The sequence below is a fragment of the Harpegnathos saltator genome, unplaced genomic scaffold, assembly GCF_003227715.2.
Source record: "Harpegnathos saltator strain DR-91 unplaced genomic scaffold, Hsal_v8.6 scaffold409, whole genome shotgun sequence".
Classification (NCBI taxonomy): domain Eukaryota; kingdom Metazoa; phylum Arthropoda; class Insecta; order Hymenoptera; family Formicidae; genus Harpegnathos; species Harpegnathos saltator.
Genome location: NW_020230216.1, coordinates 44,450 through 52,251, shown reverse-complemented (window position 1 = coordinate 52,251; position 7,802 = coordinate 44,450).

The following is a 7,802-nucleotide window of genomic DNA, read 5'->3' as shown; positions in this document are numbered from 1 at the left end:
ATACGGGACAATGCAAATTTTCTGATTCTCTTTAAACAGGATGGTACCAACTTGAAACATGTGTACAACGATCATGTGAACACTGATATGTCATATGAGGATTTCAGTGCATTGTATTGCAAATGTTGGGAGGATAAATATGGTTTCACAGTGATTGATAAGGACAGCTCAATGACCGACGGACGATACAAGGAAAGGATTTAACGACTTTGCTGTGCTGTGAGATGCAATCGTCATTGTAACTTCAACGTGGTAACATCTTCAACATCCACAAGACAAACATATCAATGATGAATAGTAGCGTGAAGATCATGGATCGTGAAAAGGTAGCGGAAGAGATTGCGAGAACGAGCGAATCGATCCACAAGTATCGCGCTTTGAAAACCGGTAGAATGGTGGAAAATGCTGCATTGGAGAGACACTTTAAACCTATTATTGAACCTCTCAAGCAAATCGTGGGAAGCAGCGCTAATATGGAAAGTAACGTTGATGTTAAAACTGATCCACTATCAGTGAGTACAAGCGAAGAAACAAAGAGTGTAATATTAAAACCCGAAAAAAAGATAAAGCGTAAGGCAAAACTTTCACCAGTCGCATTGACTACACCGAAACGGAAACTATTAAACGATCCTCTGATAGTTCCTACATCGACGGAAGCTCTACAATATGAGGAACTACATGGAATGTCATATGAACTTTCACCGATCGACAATTTACTCACTGATGATGATGATGATGAGAATGTTTCCGAAACCCCCGATGAACCGGTAGTGACATCTGTTAGACGTCAATTGCGAACGTACAAAGGACAACAAACTTTACATGATCATTTTGGTCCGTTGGGTCAAAAATATATGACAGCTGTGCTAAGTAGTGGAAAAGATAACACTATAGATTATGTTTACGACGTACGTCTTAGTAACGATGGAGCGATGCTCGGTGATAAACGTATTGGTGTGGATAGAGACGATAATATAATCATAGGCGAAACAGGATACATTGGAACACCCGGTCTTTATGAGCTAATATTCAAAAGAATCCCCGACGATTCTGTGTACACCGAAGCTGATATGTAAAAATACAAAAATATACTATTGGCGACAAATACTCACAGACGCAGGTACCTCCCACAAAATCCAATACTCGGTAACAAGGGACACAGATATAAACATATAATCGCGCCCTTAGTATCAGATACGTCGAGCAATAAAGTGGGAGGAAAAGGTTTATAAACTATGATGACCTTAAATGACAGCAATATCGATTACATGCATTGGGATGATCCCAACAAGCTGGTAGATCGTCTGCGATTGCTTGACGCTTCGCGCCAAACTGGCAACAACTCGCACGAACACGAAATTTTATCGATTATCGAAGAACTCCGCGAAGCTGGTCTCATTATAAATTAAGCAGCGTAGCATTGACACAAGTCTGTCAGTCGGTACAACTTGCTCCGAAATGTCGTTGAATAAGTTTGGAGTGTCGCGAAAACTGATCGAGCGCATCAATAGAATGAACATGTTGAAAATTACATACATGAAAATGCCCTTTATTTAAACGCTGTCAAAGTTTTTGACGCAAAGTCGCGAAAGATAAAACATGTAGCGCAACCTGAAGCCGACAGTGATGTTGCAACTAAACGATACGTGGAAGAATGTGTTGAAGGTGTGAGATATCATTTAAACAACGTTGCAACCAAACGATATGTACACCCACGGTAATCGATTCTGTCCCTTGGAATTTTCACAAACCGAGAAGTGACTACGTTTCTACACTACTCACAGTCCATACACGATTAATAAAATAACTAAAACTTACGCTCGCTTATGGAGGATTGAGGCCTACAATACGTGTCGTAAGTTGTAAGCCGTAAGAATTGGCGAATCACAGTCAATTATTATAAAAATAACCAGTTATAATTAGCAATTTCTTACGGCTTACAGCTTACAACACCTATTATAGACCAGGCTTCAATCCTCCATAAACGAGCGTAAGTTTTAGTTATTTTATTAATCATGCATGGACTGTAAGTAGTGTAGAAACGTAGTCACTTCTCAGTTTATGAAAATTTCAAAGGGATGGAATCGATTACCGTGGGTGTACATGAAAATGCCCTTTGTCTAACCGCCAATAGTAAAAGTTTTGATGGCAAATGTTTCGATGCAAAAATGCACGCGATACATAATGTACCGCGGCCAGAAGCCTTCAATGACGCTGCGCACAATTATGTAGATGAGAGTATAAAGTCTGTAAAACTTCTGTTGCATGAGAGTAACGTTGAGAAGAAGCAATATATTGATGAGAATATAAATTCTATAAAGCTTCTACTGCATGAGAGTAACGTTGAGACGAAGCAGTATGTAGATGAGAACGTTAAAAAATTGAAGGATTGGCTGGAAGACTACCGGAAGAAAAACCTACAGAGTATAAATAGCATTCATGAGAACAGAACGAATTTTAGACTAGACAAGTTCAGAGATAAAGAAATCACGGAAAATATAAAAGTAGAATATTACAGTTAAATTGACGTATAGTATCGACATAAGCAGGAGACGGATCATCACGAGCTGCAATGGTGAAGCAATCATCAAAATTTAACAAAAAGAAAAAAAGTTCAGGGAAGCAACTCATCGATACTATTTTAGCTGTTTCCGCCGGTATAAAGCGACAAAACCCACGCATGATGGGAAAACGACTCGGCGAGTAACAAGGAAAAATGACAAGAAAAACAACTAGTGAAAGAATTACACGCTCCAGCGAGACGAAATTTTCCTCGTAGACGCGTCATAGTGCGTGGATATGATGATCTTTGGCAGGCCGATGTGGTGGAAATGCGTCCTTACTCGCGATTCAATGGAGGCCACCATTACATACTCACCATTATCGGTGTACTGCACGCGGAGCAAGCACGCATGGGCCGTGCCGTTAAAGAGTAAAAGCGGAAAGGAGATAGCTGAGGCATTCGCAAAGATAATTCGAGCGGATGGAAGATGTCCGAAGAACTTACAAACTGATCAGGGAAAGGAGTTTTACAATACAGAGTTGCAGAGACTTGTGAAGAAACACGGTGACAATCATTATTCGACTTATTCAGTAATAAAGGCATCTGTTGTGGAGCGATTCAACCGCACGTTAAAGAACGATATGTGGAAAATGTTCACGTTCAACGGAACTTACAAATGGATCGACTCGTTACCGCGCCTCGTCGCTGACTACAACACGCGGAAATATCGAACTATCGGCATGCGTCCTATCGATGTGACTCCTGCGATTGCTAATAAGCTCTTAAACACAGTCTACAGTAACATAAAGATTGCAGCGCCTGCGAAATTCAAAGTGGATGATTTGGTACGTGTCAGCAAATTCAAAACTATCTTTGAAAAAGGCTATACACCGAATTGGACAACCGAAGTGTTTAAAATCGTCAAAATGCAGACAACTAATCCTGCAACTTACCTACTCGCAGACTCGCGCGGGAAACTTATCGCCGGGGGTTTCTACGAACACGAACTACATAATGTCGCCAATCCAGATGTATACTTAGTAGAAAAGGTGTTGTGCAGGCAAGGTGACAAAGTATTAGGTGTGCAACTAAGTTCCCGCTGTTTTTCAAGAGATGGCTCCAGTAGTAAGTGCTGGTCGATTGTGACATAACCAAAACGTCATGAACCAAGCTTAGACATATGGTAAACAAACCGCTTTGACACATTAGTGATTTTGTTTTTGCGTCATATACTTTTGGTTGTGTGAAAATGTCTGATTTTGTGCCAAATAATCATCATTTGCGGGAAGTGTTGCTTTTCTTCTTTCATTCGAAGAAAACGGCGGCTGAAGCGCATCGAGAACTTCAAAAAGTTTACGGAGATGCTGCTCTAAGTGAAACAACGTGCCGTGATTGGTTCCGTCGCTTCAAAGACGGTGATTTCGATGTTGACGACCGCGTGAAGGAAGGCCAAAAACCTTCGAAGACGCTGAATTGAAGGCATTGCTCGATGAGGATCCGTGCCAAACGCAAAAAGAGCTTGCTTCAGCATTAGGAGTTACCCGCCAAGCCATTTCCAAGCGATTGCATGCGTTGGAAATGATTCAAAAATAAGGAACTTGGGTTCCTTATGATTTGAAGCCAAGAGACGTTGAGCGTCGTTTTTTCGCCTGTGAACAACTGCTCCAGCGGCAAAAAAGGAAGGGTTCTCTTCATCGCATCGTTACGGGTGATGAAAAATGGATTCATTACAGCAACCCAAAGAGAACAAAATCATGGGGACTGCCCGGTCATGCTTCTACGTCGTCGGCTCGGCCGAATATTCACGCTGCGAAGGTTTTGCTGTGTATTTGGTGGGACCAGGGCGGTGTTATTTATTATGAGCTGTTGAAACCGAACGAAACCATTACTGGGGAACGGTATCGAACTCAATTGATGCGATTGAGCCGAGCACTGCGCGAAAAGCGGCCACAATATGAGCAGAGACACGAAAAAGTAATTCTACAGCATGACAACGCTCGGCCTCACGTTGCCAAACCCGTTAAAACCTACTTAGAAACGCTCAAGTGGGAAGTCCTACCCCACCCGCCATATTCCCCAGATATTGCGCCGTCCGATTATTACTTGTTCCGTTCGATGGCACATGGTCTGGCTAATCAGCAGTTCCGCTCATATGAAGACATCTCAAAATGGCTTGATTCGTGGATAGCCTCAAAAGACGAACACTTCTACCGTGACGGTATTCGAGCTCTGCCAGAAAGATGGGAAAAAGTTGTCGCTAGCGATGGGCAATATTTTGAATGATTCATTTGTAACCATTTTTTCACAATAAAGTTGCATTTTCATTAAAAAGACAGCGAGAACTTAGTTGCGCACCTAATATATGTAAAATGGTTGGGATTCGACAATTCGCATAATTCATGGAAACAAAAGGATAATGTATTGTAAAAAATGAATACAGTTTTATTAGAACATTTGATGACATATTTAATTATAAAATAGCTAATAAAACAAATAAACGTTATAATGGTATACTATAATGTCTCCACGGTAATGTACAGGTTGCGTGAAAAGTTCGCGGAGCGAAACTGAAATAAAGAATACCTAATTCTAAAAATGATTTTATTCTTCAATATAGTCTCCATTAACTTCAATATACTTGGCCCAATGGTTCTTCAATAATTTTATTCCATCGCGGAAGTGTGTTTCTGGAAGGTCTGCGAAATATGCTTCTACGGCTGTTATAGCTTCTTTATTCGACAAAAAGTGCTTTCCACGGAGGAATTGTTTCAGGTTTCGGAACAGATAGAAGACGCTGGGTGCCAAATCTGGCAAATACGGTGGATGATCAAGCCATTTGTACTTCAATTCATTGAATTTAGATATTTACAAAACACTTTTGTAAGCAGGTGCGTTGTCTTCCCTGCTTAAAATGAAAGATAAATTATGAACAAATCTTATTCAATGTGATAGAATTTCTATGTTGATTAATATGATATTTTACCACATATGTTTTACTAACATCTTATTGGATAGATTTTCAATATAATTCAATAATAATTTATAATACTAATAGTTTCAATAATGTTGAATATGAAATGTATTATTACTGTTCTATAATATCTTATATTTTTCTATATTATTAAGCGTATGTATATAAATTTATACTATTCTATCCGTGACTATATGTCTGTGACTCTATACTATTCTATCTTATTATATAATTATTCTATCTGTAGATTTATATAACTCCGCGTTATCCTATTCGAGTATATATGTGATTCTATATTCTTCTATCTGTATGTGTATATGACTTTATATCATTTTATCCACATATACATGTAACTCTATACTATTTTATCCATACACATATGTGATTTTATCAAACTTTATGCACATTTAATCCTATCAGCGTACTTGATTCTATACTAATGTATCCGCGAATGTATATGAATCTATATCCTTTCTATGTATACATATGGTTCTATACTATTCTATCCGCAGGTATATATGGCTTTATACAACTCTATATATTTGTGTAATTGATTCTATATTATCCTAACCACGAACATAAGTGATTTTATATTATTTCACCCATGGGTATACGGAGATAACATATTATTCTATCCGTGTATATATGCGATTCTATACTATTTTATCTTATTATATACTATTTTATCTTATTATATTGGGTGAGTGCAAAAGTTCGTGCGGAGTTTCAATAGATGGAGTTATAAGCGTCGTAAAGTGTTGTCATTAATACTTCCATCTACATATTATATAACGTTGGAAAGGTGACGTCTTCAGCTGTTATTAAAAAAAAAATCATTTGTTTTCATACAAACTGCTTCGAGAAATATCACTTTAAAAATGAGTATCGATAAGGTGCATTTACGGCATGTTATGCTTTACGAGTTTCGGAAGGGAATAAACGTTGCCGCAGCCGTAAAAAACATTCAGGATGTTTATCAGGATGAAGCACCAGCTAAACGAACTGTGGAAAAATGGTTTGCTAAATTTCGGCGCGGAGAATTTAACCTTGAAGACGAGCCACGCTCTGGTCAACCTTCTGACATTGATGACAATGTATTTTAGTGCTCAATAATCCGCGAATTTCAACAGAAGAAGTTGCTACAGCACTAAACATTGACCGATCAACCGCTTTTCGGCGTTTAAAACAGATGGGATTCGATTTGAAGCTCGATATATGAGTGCCCTATTTGCTGACCGAGAAGAACAAAATCAAGCGAATTTCTGCAGCCGTTTCTTTACTCGGGCGGCTCAATAACGAGTCGTTTTTGGATCGACTAGTGACGGGCGATGAGAAATGGGTCCTCTACAACAATGTTCAGCGCAAACGGACATGGAAACAATCAGGTGAGCATGGTGACGCAATGCCAAAGGCCAGTTTGCACCCGATGAAGGTGATGCTCTCTGTTTGGTGGGATTGCAAGGGCATAATCTATTTCGAGCTTCTCCCCGCTGGCGAAACGATTGATTCGGACAAGTACTGTCGCCAATTAACCAATCTGAATCGAGAAATAAAAGAGAAACGTCCGATTTTGTCAAATCGCAAGGGAGTCGTCTTTCATCACGACAACGCCAGACCACACGTTTCGAAAAAGACGCTGCGCAAACTGAAGAGCCTGAAATGGGATGTCTTAACGCATCCACCGTATTCTCCTAATATCGCACCATCTGACTATCACTTGTTCCGGTCATTGCAAAATTATTTAAATGGAAAAAACTTTGACTCTTTGGAGGCCTTAAAAAACGGCGTCTCTTCGTTCTTCGAATCTAAACCGCGCAGTTTTTATGATCGAGGCATCCGTATGCTGCCAGAACGTTGGGAAAAAATTATAGAAAACGATGGAAAATATATCATTGATTGAATAAAGATTTTTGTTTGCCTAATCACTGTGTGACTTTTACTCACAAACTCCGCACGAACTTTTGCACTCACCTAATATATTTATATTATACGAATTTATATTATACGAATATATATTATTCTATACTATTTTATCTTATTATATATTTATATTATACGAAGCACATATTAATGACTTGTTACTTTATACTAACTGTTATTTTATCCGCACATGATCCTATATTATTCTATTCGTAGATATATTCTATACTATTCTATATTATTCTATCCGTTTGTATATATATTATTCTATCTGTGTGTATTTATACTGTTCTGTCAGCATGTATATATGATTCTGTACTATTCAATCTGCGAGTGTGTGTAACTCTATGTTGTGCTAATAATATTCTATACGCGAGTATATATAACTCTATGTTACCTTATTCACGT